The following is a 15,511-nucleotide window of genomic DNA, read 5'->3' as shown; positions in this document are numbered from 1 at the left end:
TACAAGCTATTTTAAAGCCATTTTCAGCAAGGTGTTCTTTCAGAGCAAGGCATTAGACAAAGGTAGTGATGTGTGTCATCAGTCCACTAACAGGTGTGTAACACTAGTTTTCCAAAGGCCACTTATCTGCTGTGCTAAGGAAAGTTATCTAATAGCAAATGGGTGTGAAAAGATTTCAATCTGCCTGCAACATCTTTATGAGGTTCCTGTATTAAATATATAGTTGTTCATTACAAGATATATGTAAGAAAACGCTGGCTCAGTGTTCTTTCAACTAAAGGAGGGTACATCCAATAAACGAGCAACACCGTGAGCTGTTTACCAGGCCTGTAGAGCTGGTGTCTCTGCGCGACTGAGAAGCTGTGTCAGGCCCGGTGTTCTAACACTGAATGGTTGCTAAAGCATTTTATCTGCAATTAAAGTCCTGTTCCCATATTAAATCTACATATGGATGTTTTAAACAAACAACTTGTTAAAAAAAATTGGTACAGTGTCCTTTCAGAGAGAAAAATTATTAACCCAGTGTGTGATGAATGTAGTAAAAAAATTGTAAAAGCCTATTATTTTATAATCTAAGGATAGAGAGGAGCCCTGTTAAGCCCTGTGTCCTTACAGCCAATGAGTTTCAAAGCCCTTCCATTGCATGTGAAGACTTGTAAATAAAGTGGTTACATAGAGATGTCTGATATGAGCAACGTGAAAGCAATCTTTGGCACAGCGTCCATTCAGTGAAAGGGAGCTCTGTAGTGAGTGACGCATGCAGGGAACAGCTCAACAGACCAGTAACACTAGTGTTCAGGGAACAGCTCAACAGACAGACCAGTAACACTAGTGTTCTGCAGTTACATTAAAAGCTGCAAGAATCCCACGTTCCAAGAGCAAATATATGAAAGCCTTTTCATCTGCATATAAAGTCTTATTCACATATTAAATACCTAGAGAGGTTGTTACTATATATATGGAAGAAATTATTTGCACATTGTTAATTTAGTGAAAAGAAATAAAAAGTGAGTCACGCATGCAGTGAATTGTTTAACAGAACAGTAAAACTGGAGATTTTAAGGCTATTAATAAGCTTAAATAAGCCCAGTGCTCCAACAGCAAATGAACTGGAAAGTCTTTCTTTCTGCATAAAACCTTATCCCCCTGTTCTAAGTATTATTTACACAATTGCCACAAACTATATTACACAAATTTTTGGCCCAGTTTCTTTCAGTAAAAAGGAAGTTATACACAGTGAGCGATACACGCTGTGAATATTTAACAGGTCTATAACAAAGCGGGGTTTCACAAACTGCTTAGAAGCTACACGGTATTGTTTCTAGGGGAAAAAATGCATGTGAAAGACCTAGGTCTCCATGTTAAAAACTAGTTCCCATTCTAGAGATATACAAATTTGTTACAAGCTATATGAAAGAAATATTTGGCACGGTGTTTTGCAGCGAAAGCAAATTATACAAATTAAGTGATGCATATAGTAAGCTAATGAAAGGAACCGCGAAACTCATGTTCTCAGGCTGCTCAGAAGCTTCTCTATACCCAGTGCTTTAATAGTTAGTGGATGTGGAAGTAACCCCACCTGCAAGTCAGTCCTGTCCATATATATTATACATACAGTTGTCACTAGCTACATGAAAGAAATCCTAGACAGAGCTCGTTCAGTGAGGGGAACCTGGTGAGTGAGGCCCACAGTGACTAGTCTAACAGACCTGTGCAGTGCTCCTCAGACTGCCTGAAAGCTGAGTGCCGCCTAGTGCTGTAACAGTGAGTGGACGCAGAAGCCTTTCCCAGGGCATGTGAAGATTCGTTCCCATATTGCTTGTTCACAGATGATGTCACAGGTGCCAGGCGGGCATCATGCACACAGTGTTCTTTCAGATAAATGTTACACACACGGAGTCGTGAATGCAGAGAATAGTTTAAAAAGACTCACAGCAGGTATGATTCTCAGGCTTCTTCAAACACAGCTGTGCAAAGTGTTGTAATAGGCTCTAGACGAGAAGGTCTCTCACCCTGCATTTGAAGTCTAGACTCCACGGCAGACACACACAACTGTTGTCACCAGCTGGATGAAGGAAATTCAGAGCGCAGCGCTCCTTCAGTGCGAGGCAGCTGCGCCCGCTGAGCGCCGCGCGCAGACGGCCATGCGAGGACCCGGAGGGCTGGTGCTTCCCAGGTGGCTTAGGGAGCTGGCAGTGCTGATGCTCCAACGGCCAAAAGATGAGAAAGCCTTTGTGCCTGCAAGTCAAATCTCGTTCCCATGTTAGACACATTGCACTTGTTACTAGCTGTATGCATGCAAGATGTATCAGACACGGTGTTGTTTCAGGAAAAGGAAGTTATAAACAGCGAGCGGCACTAGTGGTGACTAGCTCACCAGGCCTGCGGGACTCGTGCTTGTCGGGCGGCTGGCAGCTGAGTCCTACCTAGTGTTTTAACGGTGAACGGATGTGAAAGCCTTTCCAGCTGACTGTAAAGATACAAGGTGGAAACTTCAGCCATGTGTTCTTTGACAGGAATGCTGTTACACGTAGTGAGTTACATGGGTGCTGAATCGTTTAACAGGACTACGGAAGGTTTCTTCCCAGGCTTCTTATAGCTTCGCTATACACAGCGCTGTAACAGGCAATGAGTGTGTTAATCTTTCCCTATGAACGTCAGTCTTGCTCCTAGGTTACGTGTAGACAGCAGTTGTTGCTAGCTATAGAAAACCAATTTTAGATAGAGTGTTTTTATAGTGAAAGGAAGTTATGACCTTCAGTGAAGCATGTAGCCAAACGTGTAATTAACCTGTTGCAGTGGCATTTCTCAGGCTCCTTAGAAAATCTGCTGTAATTGATGTTCCAACAGCCAACAGATGAGTAAGCCTTTAAGTCTGAAGGCTAAATCTTGTTTCCATATTACATATATATATACATAGTTATATATGGAAGAAATTTAGGCAGAGTTCTTTCAGAGAAAGGAAGTTACAAGCAGTGAGTGAAATCAGTGGTGAACAGTTTAATAAACATGTAGAATTTGTGCTTCTCAGGCTGCTTAGACGCTTCCATGTTCTAATAGCCCACAGGGGAGAAAGTCTTTCCATCTACATGTAACAGCTTGTTTCCATAGTAGATAATTATAGCTGCTATTTTTAGCTCTATGAAAGAAATGTTAGCACAGCGAAAGGAAATCACAATGAGGAACCTCTGTAGTGAATAACGTAACATCCTTGTGAAACTAGTGTTTCTCCAGCTCCTTGCATCAGAGTCATAAGCAGCATTTTAGAAGGGGGTGATGCACAAGCCTTTCCAAGTGCACGTAAAGGCTTGTTCCCACATTACTTCAACATAGGTGCTGTCAGCATCGGTAGGGTAGGTGTCAGCCGTGGTGTTCCTTCAAAGAAATATTAGGGCATGAAGTTCATGTCTGACCAACACAAACAACCAAAGGGCAGGTCATTTATTAGAGAGAAAACCAGAGGAGGGGAAATGTCACGACACCGAGGATGAAGACGTCTTCCCTATGTAACAATATGAAACAGAAGGGCCCTTGCTACACCACAGAGGCTTTCGGGCATCTAAAATCTGTGACCATTTCTGATGGACTGAATTATTTAAATTCAGTAAAGTGTGAAAAATAAAACCTCATCTTTTCCTTCTCTAACTGTCCCTCTTTTTTAATTCTTTGAAGTTCCAGTATGCCTGCTTATGATTCACTCGGAACAGATAATGATCATCAAACCATCAAACCAACAAACACTTACACGACACTTACCATGAACTTGGCCACAGGATGGATCCTATGAGAGATAAAAAGATAAGCAAGGTAGAGTCCCTGGCCTTGGAGAGCTTAAGCTTACGTTCTAGTAAAGAGTTTGCCTAGAAAACAGAAATAATGATGGTGTAAGTTAGCACGTGGTCAGTGCCCAAGGAGAGAAGAGAAGTGTCATAAGAACACTCCGAATGAAAAGTTTCATTTAGGTTTTCCAGAGTCTTAGGAAATGGGTAAGAGTTCATTCAGCAGGTATAGGGGAAAAAAAAAATTCCAAATGTACATTTGTTCAAAAGCACGAAGGTCATAAATGGTGGAGCTTGGTCACATGACCGCTGGCTGCAGGATGGCTGAGAAAGGACAGGAGGAATAGTTTTGAGGACAGATTATAAATAACAGAGAGGTCGCCCATGGGGATGGAATTTTCCTTTACGCTTTGATTTTGCTTTTGTTGTTGTTGCTGCTTAGCTGTTACCTGTTTCCCGTATCCATTTGCCTTATTCTGACAACAGCATCTGATTTTTCCTTTAGGAACCTCTCCTCCCCGCCAACAGTCAGTCACTGCTCCAGTCAGGCTAAGAGAGCAGAAAGTGGCAAAGGAGAGGTCAGGAGCGAGCCTCACTGTCCTCCAGCATCTAAGAGCTACTTGCAAGGAGGTGACCCGTAAAGGGGACGGAGCAGATGTGGCGCAAGATGGGGGAGCAGTATCAGCAGAGTCTGTACCCTGGTGGCCAAAGCTGGGCAGCATTTCTAGAAGTGAATGGTCAACAGTCCCCGTGGGTGAGAGGCCAAGTTCGCAGTGACTGAAAAATGCTCATTGGATGTGCGGACAGGATAGTCACTGATGATGTAAGAGAAGAGAGCGAGGTGTTTCTACAGAGGATCGAAGTGGGCTGGCAAGTGAGCAGGAGGCGAGGACAGGGGGACTGCCAGGGTGGACAGTTCTCTGTAATCTTCCAGGTCATTTAGCTGTGAAAGAAAGAGAACCCATCAGGCAGGGACTCAGAGCGATGGGGGCGCTTGTTTGTTTTTCATTGGATGTACTCAGGAATGATTAAAGTCAGACAGGGAGAATCTGACTGAGGGAAAGGGTGAAGACACTTGACAAAGAAGGAATAATCGATGGTGTGAGGTTCCTGAAGGTGGGAGAGGGTGTGACCTTGAGCAGAGGTCGGCAAGCCCTCCAACAGGAGGGGGACGACAAAGAGATGCAGGTGAAGACAGAGCAGCATATTGGGTACCAAGAAAAGGCGGGCATTCTCAGACAATGGCGTAGACTTGCTCTCTACAGCTGGAGGTGCGAGAGGGATGTGGGGTCGGGGGCCACGGTGCACTCACGGTAAAAGTGGGAAGTAAGGTTGGAGGAGAAGGATGAGCTGCTACAGTGCCTCCAAAGGCTGATTTTTTAAAATACAAGTTTTGATGTGCACATTGATGTGGCACAACCACCAAAGCAGGTAAAGGGAAGAAACATACCTGAGGACGCTTAAAAGAGTTTCTCCCACTCTTGAAGAGTATACATGCTGCCTGGGCCAGCACAACTCCCCTCTGGAACGCCCATTAAGTAAATTGCAAGTGAAATCACACTCTTAACCCTCCAGCTTTAGACGATGTTCAGAGATCTGGGTAAACACACGTTTTCAATGACAAACCTGAGAGTGAGTTTTGAAACCAACAACTAAAGTCAGTGTTGCCCATTGACTAATAGCCTCATCGAGTGAGAAACGTTACATAAACTGCAGCTTCCGATCACCGCACCAGACGTTCCAATTTAATCGGCAGAAGGATAGGTGGATTGCTTGAATAAAGAAAGAAATAAAATAATGGCTTTGTCTTTGGTGCTTGGTTATAAAAGCCTTACTCAATCTCAGACATTTTAAAGGTATTGTGAACAACAATCCGCTAACATAAATCAGAGCATATACCTCACAAAGCAGTCTCACGATGTCTATTATCTGGCTGTGACTGATTTATCGGCTTGCCCCAAATACATCAAAGTGCCAACCCAGATTGTACACTGAAAGCAGGCTGGGTTCTAAAAATGGGGGAAAAAAAATTTTTTTAAGCCAATGCATTCGTGTTTCAGAATTTTAAATTACTCATCGTAACCATATTTACCATCTGGAATAAAAGTGATCATTAGGTAACAGTATCATAGTAGCCAGAGTCACAGGTGAGATGGCCAAGTTGTCTGCAGGAGTCCTGAGAAGGAAGCTCCTGGGATACGATTTTCAAGGCTGCTTTGTTCATCTGATGCTCAGTAAAGGCCAAGTAAGAGATTTATTGCGAGTGCCAAGCTCCTATTTATCTTGCCGCACGTCAGCTTCTCACCAAGTCAATAATTTTATCTCTGTTTAAAAAAAAAAAACCTGTCAATGATTATGTGCTAGTTTTAAATGTGCTGACTTTTCTCTTTTTTTGAGATTCTTTAATCCATTTTCTCATTCACAATATCTCATCATCTGTCAAAACCCAGTTTAAAATGCCACCTCCTCAGTGAAGCCTTCCCTAATTCCAGTTAGTAAGTTAACCCATCCATGCCATTAGGTATAGTTAGGTACCTCCCTCTGCTTTAGACCTCCTTATGCACTGAAATTGGCATCTCAATAAACGGAGGATATCAAGTCACAAGAATACACGTAGGCACTAAGATGACTATAACGTGACATCACGAGCAGTTCTTTAACACTGTCCGTGTTAACATCATGTCCTTGTCAGACACACAAACTGCAAGCCGCTACACGCCACCCACCTTGTTGTGGACTCATCCTCACACAATTCTGTTTGTACAACCCCGTACTCTCATATCTGCACCCATGTTTGTCTCTGTCCCCAGAGTTTACATCTCTGCATCAGAAGGGGAGAAGTCAGTATTCTCATAGGTGCTTCTTGCTACTCTCAGACTAGTCTCTTGCAGTTTTATCCACAAAATCCTCTTCCTCTGAAGTTCATGCTTCTCCCTGTGGTTGTCCATTCCAATTACCTGTTTCAAGACATGACCCCAAAGTCACCCAATTTACCCTCTTCCTTTCATCTCTTATATGATTGCAGGCAACTTCAACAATGGTGTGGAAGCACTAAGTAACAGTGACAATCCTAGCTAGTATTCCTGAGCCCCTTCTAGGTGCTGAGCACTGTGTGCATGTGTCCATGAGGGCCTGTTAACCCCTCACGGGAGGTATGTGCTACCAGGTGGCCACATTACTGGTGAGAGAATGGAGGCTTCCACCCCCGTCGGGTGCTTGGCCGAGATCACACAGCTGGTACGTAGCAGAGCTGCGAGCGATGCTCGGGAGCCTGACCACCAAACCGCACTTTAAACCAGCCCCTACTCTGTCTCAGCCTGGCCCCACAGCTCCTTGGCTTCCCCCCATGGCGGCCTCCACCTGCAAGACCGCAAGGTCCCACTGCAAACCCAGGAGTCTGTGGACACCGGGAACAGCTCCACATCAGAACCCTTCATGTTCCAAACTGCAGGATAAGTGATCCTTCCCCACCTCCCACCATCACTTCCTCTACCCTCCGCCCCAGGAGCTCTCGTCCTTCTAACCACTCCCTACTTATCTCCCTTACTTACACCTTCTGGACCATTAATAACCATCAAGCCAGCACCTTTAATTAGCTAACTCCCTGTCCACCAGCCTTCCTGCTCCCCAAACTTCTAATGTCATTCTAACCACTTGCCTTTCCCGTCATCCTGTATCTAGTCCTCAGACCACCTCACCTCTCAGCAGCATCTGATTGGGATGCTGTCCTGTTTCCTTACGTGTTTGGGATTGGGTTCCCCTCAGTTTTCTATATTTCCCCTTCTCTCTTTCTAAGAGTCCTTATTCAGCTCTGCCGCCCGATCCTTTTTGCTTTTTTTTTTTTTGGTATATTTATTTATTTTATTGCAGTATCGTCAGTTTACACTGCTGTGTCAATTTTTCATTCCAAGTGAAGTAAGACAGAAAGAGAGAAAATACCACGTGTCGCTTATATGTGGAATCTTAAAAGAAAGACCAATGAGCTTATTTATAAAGAAACAGATTCACAGACATAGAAAACAAACTTCTGGTTACCATGGCGGGGAAGGGAGTGGGAAGGGATAAATTGGGAGTCTGAGATTTACAGATACTAATATATATGAAATAGATAAATAACAAGTTCATGCTGTACAGCACAGAGAACTATGTTCAATACCTTGTAGTCACCTATGGTGAAAAAGAATATGAAAATGAATATATGTATTTCATGTATGACTGAAGCGTTATGCAACACACCAGACATTGATACAACATTGTAAACTGACCATACTTCAATAAAAAAAATTTATATACCATGTCAAGTAAGCCAGAAAGAGAAAAGAAAAATACCATATGATATCACTTATACGTGGCATCTTAAAAAAAAATGAACTTATTTACCAAACAGAAACAGACTCAAGACATAGGAAATAAACCTGTGGTTACTGGGGGCGGGAGGCAGTCAGCAGGGATAAACTGGGAGCTCAAGGTTTGTTTCTCCTCCCTGTTATGACTGCTGCTACTCTGAGTCTTTTGCCCATCTCTTCGTCCACACACACAAGGGTTAGCTACTCTGGGATGGAGACTGAGGAGACCTGCCAGGCCGTGTGCTCTGCACACGTTCCGTTTTGCTAGGTCACAGCGAAGAGTGAAGCACGGATGATGTGCACCTTCCCGGCTGCAACACTGTTGTGAGGGGGCAAGAGTGGAGCAGAGGTCAAGACTGTGGACTCTGTAACCAGTGCACCTTCAAACCCTGGCTCTGCGCCTTCTCTGCTGGGTCACCTTGCAAAACTTAACCACTCTGTGGCACCGTTTCCTCATCTGTTAAACGGAGATCATTAGAGAACATACCTTATAGGGCTGTTGAAAGAATTAAATACACTACTGCTTACAAAGCGTGTAAAACATGGCCTTCCTACCCAAATGTTAGATGGTTTTTATCACTTTAATTTAGTGGGAATAAAGGAGTATCTTCCTTGTGGTTTTCATTTCTCAAAATGACTCCTCACATCTTTTGCCACTTTTCTACTCCAATCGTTCATCTTTCTCCTACTGATTCACTGAAATTCTCCATGTAGCTTTCTGGACTCATCAGTTATACGTGTGGCAAGTATCTTTTCCCAGTTTATGGCTTGTCTTGTTCACTCTCTTTATGACATATACCATACAGATGTTTTCTCGGGGAGACGTGAATTTTCAAAAAAGATCCCCCCAACACGGAAAAGTCAAGGCCCAACCTCCAGGGAACAATTGGCAAGCCCTCCCGTTGGCTTTTTACTAAATCAAGCTGGCCTAAATATCCCATGACGTTCTTAAGTCAAAGTAAATCTATAACTGATACTCATCCATAATAAGACGCTCAGGGATGCATGGAAAAATCAAGCACAATTCCTGCCTTCATCAGGCTTCACGACCCAGCTGTGATGAAATCGTAAACACACGGGAAGACACCTAAAATCACAAGGGAGTAATATCCTTTCAGATAGGATGCACCACTGAACATTTCATCATAATTCATTCCTAGATTCAGGGAACGCATTTCATAAGTCACGTCTACAAAGAAAGCAAAAGGGTGAAAAGCTTATTTCCTGCCCTGGAATGGCTCAGGCTAGCGTCCAAACAATGAAAGAACAGACTTCTGCGGTTGAATTAGTGGTCCACGGATGGGAACGCTGTCGTCGGGTCAGTGTCTGCGAGGATGCTCAGGCTGTAGCCAGACCCCTGTGCCCCTCCAGTCCTGACCATTCATCTATGGTTTCAAACACATCCTGCATGTTGGGCAACTCCTGGCCTTTAAAAAAATCCCATTAACTCAGTTCTTGTGAATATTATGGTTTCTTCATGAGAGTTACTTGAGTTGTTCAAGGACTTTCCCATATATGTCGTCAGTGATCGATGCCAGTTGGTTTTCATTATTTTTATTCTTAATCATTCTATGGTCCAAATATGGCCTCTATGGGCCTGAAATATTTAAAGTCTATGGTGTCTGCTTCAATCCATCCAACTTCGGTCCTTAGTTCAATGTCACTTTTCAGAGAACAAGATATATTTTAAAACAGTTTTTCTCTGGACGTGAAAAACATCACAATTTGAATAAGCAAAACTTGTTCAGGAGGTCTTACCATGACTGTTAGAAGCCAAAAGACCAGTTGGCAGAGCAAGTATTTAAATTCTTTTTTTAAATTTAATTTTATATTTTTAAGCTTTTTTTGGGGGGGGGTAGTAATTAGGTTTATTTCTTTACTTATTCATTTTGATGGGGATTGAACCCAGGACCTCATGCATGCTATGTATGCACTCTACCACTGAGCTATTTCCCTCCCTCTAAATTCTGATTTACTATTTCAATTCAATAAATGTTCTCATTCATAATAATAACAGGTAACACTAAATCAGTGTCTTTGTGTGGGGCACTGAGAAAACCACTTCATACGAATTATTTTACTTTAGCAGTAGCCCTGCCTGGTAGGGATTGTTAGCACTCCCACAGCTCAGAATCTCTCTGAACTAGGGCTTATCTATTCAAGTCAATAAACATTTCTCGTGCACCTGTTACGTGTGAAGTAGGTCAAGGCATTTGGGAGGCTCTAAAGATGACAACACAAGAGATTATGCTACGAGATAGTAGAGGACCTGAGGAATCGGAGGAGAAACACAATTGCTTTGGGAGCTCAAGGACAGGAGGGACCATATCTCAGAAGGGATCTGGAAAGACTTCACTGAGCAGATGTTAGCACATTATGGCTTCCAAACCAGGGAAACCCCACATTATAGCTATACATATATATATGTATTTATATATATACATAAATATATATAAATTATATATGTGTATTTCAGATATATTCAATTATAGAGAATTGAAGTATAGTCGGTTCACAATGCTGTGCCACATTATGGCTTTAAAAGCAAGGAGCCCCTCTCCCTCCTTCCCTCCCCACAGGCAGGCGACACAGCAGGGACCACAGCACTCCATCCGGGTTCCTGCACGGGACTTCTAATCTCTATCACTCAGCCTCGATGCTCTTGTGGACTCTGATCTTGAGTCTCAATCCTGCTTGGTGGTGGTGTCACCCGCTCATGAATTGGTTCCTGGTCCTGACCCATTCTGACCTCAGCCTGCCCCACATACCCCAGAAAGATCTGTTAGGACCCAGCAGATCACATCTGTGTAACTCTTTATATAAGGAAATACATGGAGATTTAAAGGTGTATCATTATATCCCTGAAAGTAGGTAGGAAAAAATATAGATAGAAAAATACATTGGATTGTAGTGGGAACATGCAAGGCATTTGGGGGCAGTAGCTTGGGCACTGAATGACACCCTTGACTCCAACCCACTCATATTTTTTCCATTTTGATTTTGTAGATATTCTGTAATAACATGCCATCAAAAAAAAAAAAAAAAAAAACCAAAAACTTCCACAGGAATCAGCAGAATTTTCCAAGGTCTCATCCAAATCACTCTGTACACATTCATAATCTGAGTAACAGAATTCCTTTTCTTCTCTCAATCACCATGTTTTGTTTTCTTTTTGTGGCCAGCAGAAGCTACCAGTGAGAGGACCCAGAAAACATCATGCACAGAGAGCTAACTGGAATGGACTTTGCTACTCCTTGGCTTGTTTCAAGCAGCCTGCCTCCGGCAAGACATTTCAGAGGTTGGGCAATGACTCAACCAGCCGTCTGTATGTCCTACGTAATTCCTTCAGCCCCCTTCACAGCTCGCCTCCTCTGGGCGTGATCTGCCCACAGGGAAGTGAAACCACCACAGACCCTTCATGGCGGTCTTAAGGGTCTGTACTGAAAACATTCTGTCCTTGTCATCACTTAGGGAGACATGTGGGCCAACGCAGACATGGGTGAACTCAAAGCAGAAAGGGCTTGAGATCTAGTCTGCCGATAAATTGTCAGTCCTCGCCTAAGTCAATCCTTTGGTTTCTTCTGCGGCAAGGGCATGGGGAGTGCACTAAATAATCTCTGAAATGCCCCACAGTCTCAACATTTTCTGACCAGACTACTTTCCATTCCTGACATGGTGCTCTTCATCAGAGGGCGGCAGCCTCAGAAGTGGCAGGAGTTAGATTTCAGGTCCAAATCATCATTAAGAATTAGAGTTTTTTCTGTGAATCAAGATAAAGCCCACACCACCTCTCAACCTATCAGGGACAAATTGACTCTCTCTATGACTCCAACCCACTCATATTTTTGGCATGTTATTACAGATTATGAGTCAAACTCATAAAAATTTTATATGTGTGTGTGTGTGTGTGTATGTATGTATGTATTTTGTGTGTGTGTGTGTGCATACTTTTTTAATGGAAGTACTGGGGATTGAACCCAGGACCTTGTACATGCTAACTAAGCACATACTCTACTACTGAGCTACACCCAACTCCTCCCCAAACACATAAAATTTTTAAAGTTACATTTAAAAGCTTCTTATACTTAAAACCCTGTCACTGCATCATTTAGCCATTCAAATACTTAGGAAGAAAACGTGCTTACAAGGGACCAGATAAAGACGCCTGCAACAAGCCAGCCTCCACCCCTCCTTCCCGTGGACCTCAGGTGGGGCCTTCCCTGGCCCCCTCCCTGGGGCCCCAGCCTCACTCTGACTGTGTTTTCTGCTGTAGTCCTTACCAACATCTAACATAGGATATATTTTAATCATTTAACGTATTCTCTGTCTCCTCTCTATGAAAGCAGAGTTTTGCCTGTTTTATTCACTGCTGAGTTTGTAGCACACAGAAAAATACCTGGCATGTATGTTGAGTGTACAAATGAATATTATTTACCATTGTGATCTAATAATTGCCCTTTTTAAATTGAAGTATAGTCTACTTACAATGTTGTGTTAGCTTCTGGTGTACAGCATAGTGATTCAGTTATACATATATATATATTCTTTTTCAGATTCTTTTTCATTATAGGTTATTACAAGATATTGAATGTAGTTCCCTGTGCTGTACAGTAGGACCATGTTATGTATCTATTTTATATGTAGCAGTATCTAACAATTGCCACTTTTAAAGGAGGGGCATATAGTAGGCCAAAAAAAAAAGTGGCCCCTTTCTTCCAGATGTTTCCAGCTCCAGATTATAAGAATGGCCCCATTCACCCCCTCTCCCCCCAAAAAACTAGAGAAATGAACACTGATCATGGGCGATTATGACACAGTCTGAAGTCTCTGACATAAATCAGGGGATATGGCCTCAAGATGATAAGAGAATCAGATAAACACATCATTCCAGAGTGTGTTCAGTCGGGGCTTAAGTGACACACAGAGTGAGCACAGGTATCTTAAAGGCTTTTCTGCTGGAGAAGCATCAGTCTGCATGCAGCTTCAGCTTTGTTTCTTAAACCCAAATTATAATGAATAATTATAATTATTATCCACAACAAAATATTACTCTGGTTCTGACCTACATTCTGGAGGAGAAGAAAACCAGAATCTCTTCTCCTAAGTGATCCCCCAACTCCAGCGCCTTATACAACCTGCAGGGGGGTGGGCAGTGAGACCCTCACTCCAGAACAGGGTGGCCGTTCTCACATCATGTCCACCAGTCTCACGCTCAGCCCTGGAGCCTCCCACCAGCTCAAGGGCACCGTGGTGAGACACGCTCTGTAGTCCAGACTTCGCGCATCAAAGTCACTGCCCTATTTTCCCTCCCAAAGATCAGAACTATCTTTTCAACTACTGATACAGAGTTTTGTTTTGTTTTGTTTTTCCCTCTCCCCTTGCTCAGAAAACATTGGGTGTTTCTAGGGAGCTCAGACCTGGAAACTCAAAGAAACCCTTGACCATCCAGCAACCCACCTCCTCTCCCCACCGCCTCCCTCTATCCCGCCCCACCCACACTCATTTATTTAACAATGTCTCCTTTATCCTTCTTTGCAAAACCCCAGTACCTTTTGCTTCCTTGGCAATAGCAGGAGGTTGGTTCTCAAGCAGCCCCACTTTCCTGTTTACTCTCTGGAAGTCATGCTTTTTTTTTTTTTTTTTTTTCCAGCTGTATCTACCTCCCCCAAAAGTCCTGCTTTCTTGTCTCACTGTGAGTTTACCACCTCCAGGCTCTGTGGGCAGAATTCAGTGGCTTGCAGTTATGGGACTGGGGACCCTGTTTCCATGCTGGGCACCAGCCAGGGGCCACTCTCAGCAGCTGGAGGCTGCCCATGTGCCTGCAGTGTGGCCCTCTCCACCCCCAGGTCAATGAGAGACAATTCTGTCCTTCTCGGGTTTCCTAGATTTGGTAAATGGCAACCCACTACAGTTGCTGGAGCCAAAAACTTGGCCATCTTTCTGTCTTTTTTTTTTGTTTGTGGGGGGAGGTAACTAGGTTTACTTTTCTTTTAATGGAGGTGCTGGGGATTTACCCCAGGACCTATGCATGCTAAGCACGTGCTCTACCACTGAGCTACACTCTATCTCAGCCCTTTTATTTTTTTGGTCATCTTTCTTAACTCCTCCTTCCCCTCACTCCCCAGGTCTGTTCACTTCCATCTCCATATGTGTATCAAATGTATCCACCTAGAGCCCCCCATCCCAACTGCCACTATTCTAGTCCTGACTGCCATTATCTGTCACTTGATATTCTGCAACAGCTTCTTAGCTGCTCCCCTCACCTCCCTGCATTCCCCAAACCCCGTCTCCTTAGCGTGTCCAGAAGGCTTCTTTCTACCACAGATCTGATCTGACTTTTTAAATTGCTTTCCTAATTCCCTGTTTCCTCAGGGTAAGGATCAAATTCCTTAACCTCGTTTACAAGCGATGCTCCCACTCTAAGCCCTGTTTCTCTCCCTGATTTCATCTCTTGCTCCTCCTCCCACTCCTTACCCCCACCCTACACTCAACGCAGAGTAGAAAAAAATCCAGAGTCTCCCTCCTAAGGCATCTTCTAATTATTCACAAGCTTTCTCCCTGCCTCTCTGCTCCAGCCATTCACAACGACTTTTTTTCTTGCGGATATAGAAAACAAACTATGGTTACCAAAGGGGAAAGTGGATGGAGGGATAAATTAGGAATTTGGGATTCACAGATACATACTACTACAAATAAAACAAACAACAAGGACCTACTGTGTAGTACAGGGAACTATATTCAATTTCTTTTAATAACACAGAAAGGAAAAGAACCTGAAAATGTATGTGTATATATGTATGTATGTATATGTCTAACTGAATTGCTTTGCGGTACACCTGAAACTGACACTGTAAATCAACTACATGCCAATAAAAAAGAAAACTAAAAAATAAACTAAAAAAATTTTTAATTAAAAAAAAACAACTATCTTTTGTTCACCCAACATGTGGTATATGCTGCCAGCACCACCAAGCCTTTGGACCTCCAGTTTCATTTTCCTAGAACATTCTGTCCTGCCCATCAACTTTCTTAATGCCAACTTAGAAATCACATCTTTAAGAAACCTTCCCCTACTTCCCCAAACCTTCAGTCCTGCCAGGATGCCGTACTTGCTTCTCACATTACCCAGCATGCCCTGTTATCATTGCCTGTCTGTCTGTCCCCCTCATCAGATGATAATAAGCCATTTCAGGTGGGAACCATATTTTGTCCTTTACTGTATCTCTTGTAATTAGAAGGTGACTAGCAAATACAGACCACTAATTTTTTTTTTTAAGTTAATGCATAATAAAAAGTTAGGCGCACAAGAGCTGTGCTGGGGAGTAACATCCTATGCAGCAGAGGAGGAGAAGCCAGGTGGGCAGAGGGAGATACCAGGCTGAGAGG

Source organism: Camelus ferus, chromosome 18 (genome assembly GCF_009834535.1).
Source record: "Camelus ferus isolate YT-003-E chromosome 18, BCGSAC_Cfer_1.0, whole genome shotgun sequence".
In the NCBI taxonomy this organism is placed as follows: Eukaryota; Metazoa; Chordata; class Mammalia; order Artiodactyla; family Camelidae; genus Camelus; species Camelus ferus.
Note: the sequence above shows the minus strand (reverse complement) of the source record.